The following is a 16,274-nucleotide window of genomic DNA, read 5'->3' as shown; positions in this document are numbered from 1 at the left end:
GTGCATGATGTCCCCTGGCAAGTTATGGACAGACTGTCACATCCTGTTGTGACACAATCACTGCGGAAAACTATTTGGCAAGGTTTTTCCTTAAAGATTTTATTTATTTATTTGAGACAGAGAGAAAGAGAGAGAGCGCACGAGCAGGGGGAGGGGCAGAGGGAGACGCTGTCACCCCGCTGAGCAGGGAGCCCTACGTGGGACTCCATCCCAGGACCCTGAGAACATGACCGAGCCCAAGGCAGACGCCTAACTGACTGAGCCACCCAGGACCCTAGCAGTTTTTTGTGAAGTTTAACATACGCCCCCTGTATGGTCCAGAAGTTCTGCCCCTGCGTGTTTGCCCAAGAGAAATGAGAAGCTTGGTCTCTGCACAGAGTTGTGCAGGAATGTGCGTAGTGGCTTTAGGCCTCGTGTCCCAACACCGGAGACCTCCCAATGTCTATCCGCAGGTGAATGGAAAACCAACCACGGCACACCCACGCGAGGAAATTCTACTTGGCAATCACACACACACACACACACACGCACACACACGGGTCTCAGAGCATGAGGAGCAGAGGAGACCAAACAGAAAAGGGTGCATAAGGTCAGACTCTGTGTGATGTTCTGGACCGGAAATAGTCATCTGTAGGGACAGGCAGCATCTCCGGGCTTGTGTGGAGCCGGGGAGGGGGTGGGAGGAGGGGGGTGAGGGGTGAAGGGCTATGGGGCAAGGTGGAGCTGGGCGGGGGAGGTGCAGGCAGAGACTTCTAGGAGGGATGGAGAGAGCCTGCTGCTTGAATGTGGTAATGGTTCCATGAGTGTCTACATTTAATTCATCCAATTATACACTTTAAATGGACACAAGTTATAGTCTTTAAATTATACCTGGAAAAAGCAGTGCTTTTTATTTTAAAAGACAAAGAACCCCTCTAATATTCCACTCACTGCAGCACCTCAATGTGCCACCGATGCTCTCCGGACTCTTCTCCGTGTCCCGTGGCCAGCCCCGTGTCACCTGCGCGCAGGTGAGCCACTGGAGGAGAGAAAACGGTAGTGAGCCTCCCGGGACCCAGCCCCCTGCTGACAGGTGGCTCCTCACTCAGCCACGTCATGGACTCCAAAGGGCACAGGGCTGCTGGCTGGGTGGCTTTTAAAACAGTGCAGGTATCATGTCAACCAAGGAGAAAACTTAATGTTAAACCACAGATTGGCTTTGCAAAGAGAGTGGCCAAAGCACACCTCTTCTGTCTTCTCGTTGGGAGTTGGAGGCGTTGAGGGTGGTTTCCTGAGGTCGTCATCCTTCAGAGGGAAAGCAGCACCTTTCTGCAGTCACGGGGCATGCTCCGGTCTGTGTGCTGTGAATACGAGCATTTATGACTTAATTGCTTCCTGTCGTTCAAGTTTTTCTGACCCCCAGCCCATGACTGGTGGTGCCAGAAAATTCAGTCGATCACAACAGAACAAACAAGTGAACGAGCAAACAAGCACTGAGCTGTCTGGGCTCCCCAGGGTTGGGGGGAGCGGTCCAGGTCTCCAGGTGCCTCCCTGGCCACCTGGGACGCGCAGCCCCACGCAGGTCCTCCGAGGACCTGAGATGCGACCGTCCCCGTGATGCTCTCTGCTGGCTGAGCTCTCAGGGCTGTGCATTCCTGGTCTTTGCCTCAGATCTCGAGACAAGGCAAGCCCCCCTCTCTGCTGCTCTTTCCTCAGCAACCATCCCGCCTTGTGCCAACTTTCTTCTGTGGCCACCCTGCTCTAACCTGTGACCTCGGATTCCACCGGCTCCTTGCTCCGCAGTGTCTCCGTCCTCAGAGAGTTGAGACGAAGAAGTCAGAGAAGAGCTCAGCCGGCTAGCTTCCTTACATGCTGCTTTCTGCATTTTGGGGGACGGTTGTCAGCTATCACCCCGGCACCCATTCCCCACCTCTCCTTTCCAATATCCCCGAGTTTGGAAATGCCTGTGGGTTTAGAGAAGCTGGCTCTGCCCTTGACTTTGGACAGAGCAGGTGGTCTGGGCTAAGCGCACCCAGCGGAATCAGCTGGAGACAGGCGTCCGTCCTGATCTAGGCCGGTCAGCTGAAGGGCTTGCCGGAAGTGCTGGGACGAAGATTGTCCTCTCACCCTCCCCCCGGACGTGATGGATGAAATGCCGGGCTCTAGGCGCTGCTGGCACGTTTTGAGATCACAAAAAAAAGCCATTTTAGGTTGAATCAGCGGTGTGAAGACAGAGCAGACGATCCAAAGAAAGAGGTTCTTGGGGACAGCGGTAAGCCCAGGTCCAACGTTGGACGCCCACACTCACATGTCCGAGTGCCCTCTGGATATTTCCACCTGCACAGCGCTCTGGCCCATCCAACTGCACATCTTTCACAAAAGATATCATCTTTTTACCCCAAACCCATTCTCCTCCTGGCTTCATGTCTCAGACACTCTTCCCACTGTCTACCCAGGTCTGCTCCCTCCGTGTAAGCGCCCTCACCCCTTATGAGGATGATACCAACCCCCAACCCTGCAGGATTTTCTCATCCATTCTGGTGGTCAGACGAAACTTCCTAAAGTGTACATTGGATTAGGTCCCCTTTTCTGCTGCAGGCTCTTTGTGACTCCCCATTGCCCTTGGGATGAAGGCGAACACAAGCCTGTTTTACACTGAGACAGAAACGGGCAAGAGACAGAAGAGACTCAATTAATGAAAATGGCCAGGAAACATAAGCTGGTATGGTTCACTGTTCAGGGGGCAAAGAGAGTTTCCCAAAATGACCGCAGGGCTCCCCTCTGGGTGGCCAGCTGGAACTCTGGGTGAGCTAGGCGGGATCAAGAGCTCCCTACCTCCCAGCAGGGGGCGCTAAGCCCTCGCCGACCGAGATTCCCAGGCTGGGCAGCTGGCGCTCCCAGGCAACCTCCAGGGAGTGAGGACCCTCCCCAGGATGAGGGCCCACAGAGCACCCCGGGCCCACGCCTCCCCCGGGGCCTCGGGGCGGGGAAGTGTAAGGGACTTCTCATCCCTTCTGGATCCCTAACTCATCCATCTCCCCACCGGTATCTCACGGCGCTATTTCAGCATCCCGGGAAATAAATCCCATCACACAGATGGTGTCGTTTTGTGCTAGGCTGGAAGTCTTAGCTTTTGCCCAGCCATGTGTATGAAATGGTATCCTAACAAAAATGTCTTATTTGCACTTTTAATTTGGTTTTAATCTGCATTCGCCTGATTACTAGAGAGGCTGAACACCTTTTCATGTTTCCTGGCCATTTTCATTAATTGAGTCTCTTCTGTCTCTTGCCCGTTTCTGTTGACTGACTTGACATTTTCTTACTGTCTTATGGACGTTCTTTACGTATTTTGGATATTAATCCTTCGTTGGCCTGTGAAATTAAAAATATAATTTCTCGGGGCGCCTGGGTGGCACAGCAGTTAAGCGTCTGCCTTCGGCTCAGGGCGTGATCCCGGCGTTCTGGGATCGAGCCCCACATCAGGCTCCTCCGCTATGAGCCTGCTTCTTCCTCTCCCACTCCCCCTGCTTGTGTTCCCTCTCTCGCTGGCTGTCTCTATCTCTGTCGAATAAATAAATAAAAATCTTAAAAATATATATATAATTTCTCATATATCACTTGACTTTAACGTCACTTATAATATCTGCCTCACAAAACTTTTTTAAAAAAATATTTTATTTATTTATTCGAGAGATAGAGACAGCCAGCGAGAGAGGGAACACAAGCAGGGGGAGTGGGAGAGGAAGAAGTAGGCTCCTAGCAGAGGAGCCTGATGTGGGGCTCGATCCCAGAACGCCGGGATCACGCCCTGAGCCGAAGGCAGACGCTCAGCCGCTGTGCCACCCAGGAGCCCCCTGCCTCACAAAACTTTTTGTGTCTAACGTAATAAAGTGAATCGACTTTGACATTATGCTTTGGGTCTTCTTCAACAATTTCTTCCCTATCCTGATGTCCCACCGGGGACTGCCCATAATTCCTTCCAAAAATTTCAGGTTGCTTTTCACATTTAGGTCTTTCATCCATTTAGAAACATAGTGTGTGTGTGTGGGTGTGGGTGTGTGTGTGGTGCGAGGTAGGAAAATAAAGGTGCCTGTTTTTTGCAGGACAGCCCAAGACCCAACGGACTGAGTTGACGGTTCTCTGCTAATGAAACGCCACTTCTGAATGGCGTGTGAAGAGGTCTGTTCCGAGACTATTTTGTCCCCTGTCGGATTTCCGTAGCCACGCTTTAAGAACAAATGCTTCTTTACAACCAATCATACTACGTTTTTAAGCTTCCGTTTGCATGTCGTATGGTGCCCATGTATGCCAACACACGTGGCAGGTGTGGGAAGTGACATTCTCGCTCCTCAATCAGTCAGCCCTCGTGTATCAGTGTCATTCACCTGGGGGGTGGGGAGGAGCTAGTGTCCTCTGTGGGGGAGAGGCTTGTGGGCCGCACGACCCCGCTGCTTCTCCTCATGCTGACGGTGACCTCAGAAGGCATTCGGACACCTGGGGGCCACCCCCCCCACGTAATCGATCAGCAAATATTTGATTATCAGTTTACTTTTATCTGCAAAAATGAGATTTTTTTTCTTGAAACATAAGGCACGGCAAGGCAAGTGTTAAGGAGTTTTGCCATCTATCCTCTTACCTACGCATTTATTTTTCTTTCAGAACTCCCTAGCCCTTTCTGAGTCCCGAAAATTAAGCCTGCGAGCTTCTGGACTGTTGGGCCGTGGTCTCTCTGTTCAGAATTTACAGGGAATCATTGTGGTGAGGTGTACGACACATCTTAGGTCCGTTTTCTTTTCTGAAATAAAATGTCTTTGAGAAACAATTGCTGTTTGTCCTTTTCCTGCTTTGTCCATTTTGAGAGTGAGAAGTGGGTCCTCCCCTCCTGTGCTCACACCTCTCCTCTCTCTGGGTGTCCTTAGACTGATGCGAGAGGCCAAGGCGGGGCGATGTGGCTCTGGGATCCGGGCACTGTTGCATAAGATTCTGTTGCTGGCGGCCTTGCCCTCGCCTTTCCACGGCTGGCTTTGAAGAAGCAAACTGCCACAAACCCTACGGCCACAAGGAAACAAACAGCCCGAGGGAGCCTCCCCCGTCAAGCCTCGGATGGGAACCCTACCCGGGTCAGCACCCTCGCTAGCGCCCATGCGACCCAGACAAGGACCCAGCTCAGAGCGGCTGGACTCCTGGCCCGCAGAAACTGCTGTAAGCCTCTCTGTTGTACTGTGGTGACTGGTACGTAGCAATAGGAACTAAAACAGTAACCTATAGATACTTTCCGACAGTCGCTCTCTGGCTAATGCATACGTTGTTGGATGGAATGTTCCAACCAGTTCCACGGAGTTCGTATTTATCCAGATAAGAGGTATGAGAATGTTTATATTAACTCTCTCCCAGCACAAAAGTGGTTCTAAATCGCACAACAGTCCCTCCTTTCCCCGCCTATGTTCCATGGGCTCCATGAGCCGGGGTGCTGGGGCCCAGGCCTGCGGAGGGAATGGGCTGGTCCGCCCAGCTCACCGTGGCAGCCCCGCCATCCAGGGGGGCCTGGCACACCGCAGGCCCAATAAATCCTTGTTGAAGAAAGAGGTGGACGGCTGGACGGCTGTCGTCTGTAGCCCTCTGGCTCAGGCTCTGCGGTAAGCATGTTCCTTGCGTCATCTTCTGAATCATTCCCATAGTCTTGCTAGGCACGTGGTGTCACTGTCCTTCTAGTGGGCAAGCTGAGGTTCCCGGCGTTGCCCAAGACCCCGCGGATTTGGGGCCAGGCCTTCTCGACTGAAAACATTGACACACACGCAAACACGTCCGTGTATAAAGTTTTACTGAAAGGACTAAAATTTTCTTTGATCTACACGGATCACTTCCCTGCGAAAGGAACCCAGTTTCGGAGCCTGGAGAGACCGGAGGTCGACCGTCTCCTGTGACCGCCACCATGGGCTGTAGGTGGCGCTCGAGCGCTTGTCACCGGCGGCTTCTGCTCCGCTCCTTAGAAATGTCTGTGTTGACTCCCGGCATTCTTGGCTCTTCGGAGAGCTTATTTTCTCACAATTAATACAGATGGGTGGTCCCATTATGGCCGATTCTTCATCTGTGAATTATTTAGTGTGAAGAGAAGTGCTTGCACATGCTTAATTTCTAATAGTGATTAGATGCCTGTGTGAGAACCACTAGGAGGGAAGGGGGAGAGGCTGAAAGGCTCTTTACAAATCTGCTTTCCTAGAACGAAGGTAACCAGGGATGGGATATGCATTTACAGAGTGCTTACTCTGTGACTTTAAATGACTTACCTCGCCTCATTAATCTCATCACATCCTTAGGAGGGAGGTACTATTATTATTCCTCTCACAAAGGAGCAGATCCAGAGAGTGAAATTACTCTAAAGGAAGGGAGGTGCCCGGGTAGGGCTCGGTCCCAGCCTGGCTGTGCCCCCACATCCAGCTCTCAAAGGCTAGAAGGAGGCAAAGACCCCCTCGGACAACTCCTTATTTCTGCGTGTTTCCTTTTAATTGTCAACAACAGTCAGACACAGAGCCATGGAGATGAGCTGGAGCCTTCCTTCGGATAGTACGATCTAAGCAACAGTGTCACCCGGGGTCCCCATGGCACGGACATCCACTCCTGGTGGTCACATCTCCCCCTGCTGTGGGAGGAAGGTGGGTGGGAGCCGTGGGGCAGCCCGAAGGTGGGTGCTGGTGACTGGGGAACCATGCAATGCATGGGGTGGCCTTGGGGGGAAAGACGGGAGGAGAGGGGTGTCACAGAGGTCCCTGGTGTTTAAAATAATTTCTATGCCATTCAAAGAATCAACCCTTGGAAATACCAGATGAAACAGGATCCAACGAAACAAGATAAATTGCAGGATATGAAACGTGAGTTGCTCGATGGTACATCCGGGCTAGCCCAAAAGAGCCTGAACTCCGGCTTTTGCAGGGCTCCACGGGAAAGTGTTGGTTAGTAGGGAGAAAGCCAAAGACAGACCCTTCCTACAAAGTTCAGGGGAGAGGGACTGCCTTTCCTAAGTCACCACTTCAGGAAGTTTGGGCGGCCGGCAAGGTGCACCAGCCGCTTCCTCTCTGGGCGCCCCAGAGCCACCCTTAGTCAGCGCGAGCACGTGAGAGACTCACCAGGAGACGGAGTCTTTCCCATGAAATCCCCGTGCTTGCCACAGCTAACACGGGTGGTGCTGTCATGATGAGACAAACACCACAAAGTGAATTACACTCATTTGGGTTGTAACAAAACCACAAGCTGTCATTTGCAAGATGAAGGAATAGGCATCGAGTAGTAAGGACTTTAGATTAACTCGTTAGGCGTGGGGCCAGAGGCCTGACCGTGAAGTCTTCATCAAGTATCTGGGTCCTTGTTCCTAGCCTTCTCCTGGGAGACCCCGGATTATCCATCACTCAGCTACGGAAGGGTCTAAGCGGCACTGCTGGGTTAGCCTCAAACCCAGAGCTGGCTGAACGACTTCGCCAGGATCCTTTGGAACCTCAAAGATTTGGCTCCGAGGGACTTCTAACCACCTCTTTTCCATAACCGGTGCCTTAGCGCTCCTTTCTCAGAGCCTTTCCAGATGTTTCTGTGTCAGTAACACAACAGGGGGCCGACCCACCCTTTATCTAGCGGACTGAAGGTTAGGCCTGTGTCAACAGTGTTTGGTCCGTATTCAGAGACGGCTCAATTGGTATGGATCAGTTAAAATTTGAGATGAGTCTGGTAATGTAGCCCAAAGGATAAACAGACCTCATTTCCTTCCGTTACCAGGCCTCGACGGCTCTTCCCACACGCTTCTTGGGCTTTAAGAAGCAGAGACTTACTAAAACTCATGCGTGGGACAGTACAATCAAACGGTAGAATCTGTAAAACTCTTCATTCTGTTGCTTTTCTGGAAGCAGACAGAAACTTACAGACTATTTTTTTTTTTATTACTCATCAAATATGTTGTGGGCATACATTCAATAATGTGCCAGGCAGCCGTGCGAGGGGCTGAGAATGCAACAACCAAACCCAGGGACCGTGTTTTCTGGAGCCTGCAGCCTCAAGGGGAGGCAGTCCAACCCACAAGCGCGGAGGGGAGGAAGTGACAGAAGGAGCGTGGGGGGTGGGGGCCACTGCAGGACAACAGGGCTTAGACCAGCCGTCTGGAGTTGGAACTGGCCTCCCCAGGAGTGCGACTTACCCAGGCAGGTGGGAAAGGCTGGCGTGGCTTCAGGCCGGCCCCGGCGGAGGTTCCCGGGCAGGAGGGGGGATGGAATTGGGGGGAGCGTACCTGAAAGAAGATGAGCACAGCCAAGAAGGCAGGTCTGGAGAAGGGGGCGCAGAGACTTGGAAGGCCTTGAGAGCTGGGACCAGGAGCTGGGCGTCACTTGCAGGGTCACTGGGGCTTCGGCACAGCATGACACGGGCCACACTCCTGCCGGGAGGCGCTGGAAGGTCTGCCGCAGATGCATTCTCCAGGAGAGCACCCAGGGGAGGACTCCTTCTCCGTCTATCTCCTCCCAGGTTCACAAATGACTCACCTCACATTCTGTTGTTTGCCTAGAATTTAAATTCACAGAAAAAGAAGTTTCTGCAGCTTCATTGCTAAGGTGGGGTAACAGCACGTGTTAGTCCGTGGGGGCCGCCGGAACAGTCATTGGCGGCTTCAGCCACAGACCTTCATCTCCCACGGTGACGGACTGGAGTCTGAGGTCAAGGTGTCGTCGTGGTTACTCCTCCCGGGCTCACAGACGGCTGTCCCCTCCCTGCGTCCCCACATGGTCGTCCGCTGTTGTCTCCTTGGGTCCTCATCTCCTCTTCTTATAAGGGCCCCAGTCACACTGGATTAGGGCCCACCCATAGGGCCTCGTTTTCACTTAATTATACTCAGTGAAGGTCCAATCTCCAAATAGAATCACGTTCCACGGTACTAGTGGTTAGGACGCCAACACAGGAAGCCGAGAGGCAGGGATCATTCCACCCCTAACACGCCGCTTCGGTAAAATGCTTTTTCCAAGATGTTACTGCACAAGAATTTTGAAGCGAAGGAGCTAACAAATTGCCTCTTGGGGTGCTGGAAGCTCGACCAGTCAAATTTAATTAAATTCATTTGCCAGTAAGTGAGTGTCTGTACACAATGTACTTCTCTAGAGGAAAGCCTATTGTCGCCTCAGCTTCGTGACTGAATCTCAAAGGACGCCTTCCTCCTCTTCCTCCTACCCTCCCCCCATCGAGTCCTCTTATCCCTTTCCAGTAAGGAAAAAAGAGGGCTCTTCTGGGCATGCCTACGTTTTATCTTTAAACAACAACCAAAAAATGGAATCGGGTTTGTAGAGCCAAGCCTTGTCACGTGTCAGAGGGAAACGAAGAGCTTCTCCACGGTGTTCTCAGTGTCTCTGACACGGGACGTGTGTCGAGCCAGGAGAAGGGCGGGGGAGTCATTATGATATTTGTGAAGGATGCTGTTACTTAAAAAGCCTTTAGTGCTGGTTATTGAATTTAAAAGTCCCACTTCGTCTTAAATACTCCTCCTTTTTCCAATTTCACTGTGATTTGCATCATACGCTCTTACATAAAAATTACTCTCCAGACCAGAAATTCTTCATTCCGACATCTGTCCAAAAATGTTCCTTCTGCAACTTGCAGTCATAACTCCTTGTTTTAATACCACCACCTCCTCCTTCCTGCTGTCACATTCTTGCAGAAATGGCAAGTGGAGAGAAAACACTCCCTCCTGGGAGCCCAGGAGATGCGATGTAATTCTCTGTCGAGAGATTTGCTATATTTATGTAACCAGTAGAAAACAAACACAGACATGTACTACAATCAGGAAACTCCTGTTTGCTCTATTTTTAAGCATCTTGGTCTGCTTTCTCAAGAGGAGAGGCAGCTAAAGCTTATAGATTTTATAGATTCCCTATCAACGGGGACATACCATGCCACCCTCCGCTGAAAGACCTCTCGTTTAAAAGCAGTGAGATGAGAAAGGCTGGCAAACCTAATACCCCGGTTAGCATGGTACACATTCTCAGGAGTTCATAGCCCTATCGCTAGGGTGGAAAATTGAGAAAAGCTGAATTTTTATAACAGAGTAGTGTGGGAAAGTCCCTGATGAGGAAAGACCTATTGAGACCGAACTTGGCGATCAACCTGTTACGTATGAAGTGGAAGGCCTCTGAGCTTGGGATTTTTGTTAAGGATGCAGAGCTGATTTGTAAACTTAAGATTTTTAATCGTTCGGCTATTAAGACCCTGGATTATTTACAACTGCATTACTGAATATTCTAGATAACCGGGTCATAGAGTCACTTTACATTTAATTTAATCCCAGAGGGAATTTTAAGAGAGACTACAACAAGTTTATCCCAAATAGTCTCGAAAAGAACAAAACATAATAGCCAAAATACTTTTGAAAAATAAACATGAATGAAGATTGCTTTTCTTTACCAGAAGCATAACACACTCTAGTGACTTCTACTCCTGGGGAAATGAAGTAGGTGGACATTTCCCTATGCCTCCCAATAAATGTAACTAAAAACCTTAGAACTTATCTATAAAACCAATATAGGATCTACTCTGGCAGAGAGGAGAAGCAGACTGGTTAGGGACCTGGGAACCCCAGGAATGACAGGGTGGTGAGTTCCCTGGGTTTAGTCTTTGGCCTCATATACCTCAGACTGGATACTGGAGAAGCTGGCAATCTGAAATTAGCCATGTGCACAGCACAAAAAAGATTCCCAGAAAGCTCTGCTTCCTACAAAGGACCGGGAAAGGAGCAGCGTAGCAAGACAGAAAACTTTCAGACAGTAACTGCTTTGTTCAAACCAAACACCACAGGAAAGGCTGTGGCCCCAGCTCCATACTCACAGCTGGCAGAGTGGGGAGACATCTACTTTTGATGGCCAACAAGGTGCTCCAACTTCCCACTGGGATGGTGTCAGAGAAGGCAGGGTGAGGACCTGGGGCTTTCACTCACACTGGGTGGCCGCGAGCCCTTCTCCTGTATCCTGTGGCATCAGTAGAGATCAGACGGGGAGTGTGGACTCCCACCGCCCATCAAAGGGTGCCTGCCCCTGCTCCTAAGAGTGATGTCAGGATAGACCTACAGCTTAACAAAGCTAAGCAAACCCAAGCCTGAGAAACTCAAAGCAGCCCACTCCAGGACACATTCACGGCCATATTTCCCCAAATTAAAGACAACGACAAATCTTGAAGCAGCCAGGGAGAAATGGCACATTACCTACTGGGGACACACAACTTAATGAGGGTGAATTTCTCATCTGAAAACACGGAGACCAGAGGAAGTGACATGTAGTTCGACACGCTGAAAAAAATGTCTAATCCCAAGAATTCTATATCCAGCAAAAATATCCTTCAGTGATTAAGATGAAATAAAGGCAGTCTTACATGAAGACTGAGAGAAATTATTGCCCACATTCCTGCCTGAAAATATCGGTTAGAGGAAATACTCTAAACAGAAAAAAAAAAATAATGAGAGGAAGACTCTCAGAACATCAGGAAGGAAGGGAAAACACAGTAGAGCAAAAATTGGATAAATACAGTCGACTTTCCTTCTGTTCTTGGGTTTTCCAGATTATGTTTGGTGGCCGGAATAAAAATTATATGGTTCCCAAAATATTTGGGGAAATATTTTAATCAACTATATTATTAACTATGGAGGGTAAAGGGGTATTAAGGGAGGCAGTTTTTCCTCACCTCGTTTGAACTGGTAAAATGTCAACACCAATAGACTTTGTAAGTTTTGAATATATAATATAACGTCTAGAGCAATCACTAAAAAAGCAACCCAAAGAGATACAGCCAAAATCCCTATAAATAAAGATGAATTCTAGAAAAGATCAAGAAACTCAACAAAGGCAGGAAACAGAGAAATTTAAAAAGGGAAGGAAAACTTGAAAAATAAAATGGCAGACTTAAGCCTTAATGCATCAATAGTTAAATTAAGATAACTGTTCTAAATGCACCGATTAAAAGACACAGATCGACAGAACGGATTTAAAAAACATGACAAGTGTATATGGCCTACAAAAACTCACTTGAACATGATGATACTCATCGGTGGAAAGCAAAAAGATGGAAAAGATACACCGCACAAATACCGATCAGTAGAAAGCTGAAGAGGCCCTATTCACATCAGATAAAGTAGACTTTAGAGCAAAGGAAATTGCCAGTGCTAGAAAGAAACGTTACATGGGATGACAGAGTCAATCCACAAAGAAACAGCAATCCCAAAGATGAATGAACCAAAGGGCTGCCAAGTATGTTCAGTAGAAACAGGTAAAACTGGAAGGAGAACGACAAGTCCACACTGGGGACTTCTACACTGTTCTAATTGAAAGCAAACGAGATAGAAGAACAGGAAATGGAGAGAAGAACTCAAAAGCACCAACCGTAGCCGGGATCTAACCAGCATCCGTAGAACAGACACCAAGATGGACAGCAACCTAGACCATATCGTGCACTCAACAGATTTCCAAGAACCGAAGTCCTGCAGGGTATGTTTTCTGACCACCATAAGATTAAAGTAGAAATAACAGGAGGATAAGTGGAAAATGATTCTGGAGATACTTCTCTCCATGTGTTTCGAGAAATGCTTGGAACCGCAACAACACACTACCAAATAATCCGTGGGTCAAAGAGGCAGTCTCAGAGGAATCAGGAAACACAAAAACGAAAACACCGAACGAAATGAACACACATCTTACCCACACGTGTGGGGCGGCAGCCGTGCAGGGAGGGAAATTCACACACTAACGTCTGCAGCAAAGAAGAGTACAATTCTCCGATGGGAAATGGAAGCTCCCATTGTAAGAAGCCAGGAAATAAAGAGCAAAACAAACCTAACGCAAGAAGAAGGAAGGAAATAATACAGAGACGAGCAGAAATCGAAGAAATTGTGAACCGAAAAACAATACAGAAAATCAATGAAACAGAACATTGGTGCTTTGAAAAGGTCAGTGAGATTGACAAGTCTCTGGCAAGACAGACAAAGGAAAAAAGAGAAGACACAAATTATTGATATCGGGGATGAAACAGAAGATACCATGACAGACTCGACTCCACAGGCATCAGAAGGATGAGGAGGGGGCGCTATGAAGAACTGCACACTCACAGATTCGACCACTTGCATGAAAAGGATCAGTTCCTTAGAAAATAAACCACCACAAATCACCTAATATGAAATAGATCGCTTGAAGCCATTTAGCAATCGAGACAATTCAAGTTGTAATTAAAAAACTCCCGAAAAAGAAATCGCCAGACCCAGACGGTTTCACTGGAGAATTTTACCAAGTTCTTAAAGAAGAATTATCACAAATCCTACAGAATACCTTCCAGAAAATAAGAGAGAAGGAAACAGTTTCACCTCATTCTGTGAAGCAAATATTACCCAAATAGCAAAACAAGACAAGATAGTACAAAAAAGGAAGAGCACCTAGAGAGTTCTCTTCATGAACGTGCAAGAATTCTTACTGTTGGCACATAGAATTCAGCATTATATAAACAGAACTAGTATCCAAAGTACCTGAGAATGCTTGAATATTTAAAAAATCAATCAAGCTAATCCACTGTATTCACAGGCTGAAGAGGAGAGGTCACATGATTATAGCAGTCGAGGAAGGAAAAGCATTTGAAAAATTCAGCACTCATTTACGAAAACAAACTCTCAGAAAACTAGGAGTGGAGGGGAACTTTCTCGACAGAGAATATGTACAAAACCCCACAGCTAAAATCATCTACAACCGTGGATGTTTTCCCACCGTGATCAGGAGCAAGGCGAGGATGTCCACTCTCACTGCTGTTATTTAACATCATTCCAGAAGTTCTAGGCAATATTATAAGGCAAGATAAGGAAATAAAAGTCATATAGACAAGAAAGAAAGAAAGAAAGAAAGAAAGAAAGAAAGAAAGAAAGAAAGAAAGAAAGAAAGAAAGAAAGAAAGAAAGAATCTATCACTGCTCCTATTGGCAGATGACATGACAGTCCGTGTAGAAAGTACCAAGGAAATATACAGTAAACAAGAAAAAAACCGAAGTCCCCAAACTCCCAGAACTCACAAATGAGGTCAGTAAGGTTGCAGGGTGTAAGGTCAGCGTACAAAAAATCAGCTTCGGGGCGCCTGGGTGGCGCAGTCTTTAAGCGTCTGCCTTCGGCTCAGGGCGTGATCCCGGCGTTATGGGATCGAGCCCCACGTCAGGCTCTTCCGCTATGAGCCTGCTTCTTCCTCTCCCACTCCCCCTGCTTGTGTTCCCTCTCTCACTGGCTGTCTCTATCTCTGTTGAATAAATAAATAAAATCTTTAAAAAAAAATCAGCTTCATTTCTGTATACTAGGAATGAACGTGAGGGAACTGAAGTTTTAAATACTATGCAATGCGCCATCTCTCGATGAATAATGAAACACTTGAGTGTCAATCTAAGAAAACGTGTATGGGACTTGTATGTTGGCAATGTTCTCATTGAATATCTAAATAAATGGAGAGACTGTCTGCGTTCAGACACTGGAAGACTCAGCATAGTAAGGGTGTTAATTCTGCCCAGATTTGATAGACAGATTGAATACAATTCCTATAAAATCTTTGAAGGGTTTTAATAGATATAGACAAGATTATTCTAAAATCTATATGGAAAGACAAAGGAACTAGAATAGCTAAAACAATTTGAAAAAGAAGAATACAGTGGGAGCAATCGTTCTACCCAATTTCAAGACTCACTATGTAGCCATCACAGGCTAGGCTGTCCCGGAATAGGGAGAAGGGTAGACACAGAGATCAGTGGAACAAAATCGTGGGCCCCTAAAGACTTCCATGATTATGGCCACTAATTTTTGACGGAGTTGCAAAAGATCATTTTTTCAACAGATAGTGTTGAATTGGATATCCACAGGCAAAAAAACCAAAAAGGACCTCCATCCATCCCTCACGCTTCATGCAAAAACTCATGCAAAATTGAGCACAGATTTAAAAGTAAAACATAAAGTGTTTAGAAAAAATATATATAGGAAAAAATTGTTAGGACCTAGGGCTTGGTGAAGAGTTCTTAGTTACGACCTCAAATGCATGTTGTATATTTTAAAAAAATCAAGAAGTGGATTTCGTCAGCAATTAAAACTTCCGTTCTACAACATGCGCTGCTAAGCACGTGGGAAAGCAAAGGGATAAAAAAAATATTTGCAAACCACATATCTGCCAAAGGACTCCTATCTAAGATAATAAATTCTCGGAAATCAAAGTAAAAAAAATCTGATTACAAAAGGAGCAAAAGGCATGAAGAGAATATGTGGATGGCAAAAAATCACTTAAAAAGATATTCAATATTGTTAGCTTAATTTGCTTTAAGGAAATACGAATTAAGACCTCGATGGGATACCATTTTAGATTCATTAGAAGAATTAAGATTAAGAAAAAATAGTGATAATCCCCAAATCCGGTGAGGAAGCAGAGAAACTGAATCTCCCCCCCTACATTGCTGGTGGGGATGTGAAATGGTCCAGCCACTCTGGCGAAGAATGGCAGTTTCTTAAAAAATGAAATCACACACTCACCCTACAATCCAGCAGTTGTGCTCTTGAACATTTATCCCAGATCAGTGAAAACTCACATCCACAGAAAAACCTGTAAATAATTGTTCTAGCAGCTCTATTCATAATAGCCCCAAAGTGGAAGCAACCACAATGTCCCTGAACGGATGAATGGTCAAGTAAACAGTGATACATCAAACATGGCTTGGGCTGTGGATACACACAGCAACTTGGATGGGTCTCAAGGGCATTACGTGGAGCAGAAAAGCCAATACCAAAGGTCACATACTGTATGATTCCATTTATACACCATTCTTGGAAAAACAAAATCATAGAGATGGAAAACAGATTAGTGGTTGCCAGGGGTTAGGGATGATGGAGGGAGGGGGGAGGGGTGACCATAAAGGGTGGCACAGGCGAGATCTTTCTGATGATGGGATATTTCTGTATCCTGATTGCAGTTGTAGTTACACAAATTTGTGATCCGTGATAACCTGGCACATGCACACCGCGCAATGTGGACTTCCTTGTTCTGATATTGCGCTGTAACCATGTAAGATGTAACCGTTGGGAGAAATGGGAAGGGCACGCGGGCCCTCTCTTTACTATCTTTGATCTATGATTATATTTTTTAAAATTTCCCCAAATGGCAAAATCCAAAGTCACACCAATGAAAACAGTGGGGTAGAGACCAAAGGATAAACAGAACAGAGTCCAACAATTCAAAAAAGTAAATATAGAAATCTGGTCTATGATAATAGTCGTATTTCAAATCAGT

Source organism: Ursus americanus, chromosome 34, assembly GCF_024610735.1.
Source record: "Ursus americanus isolate L20-20 chromosome 34, mUrsAme1.1.p, whole genome shotgun sequence".
NCBI lineage: Eukaryota > Metazoa > Chordata > Mammalia > Carnivora > Ursidae > Ursus > Ursus americanus.
The sequence above is the reverse complement of the archived record's forward strand: the minus strand, read 5'-3'. Positions refer to the sequence as shown.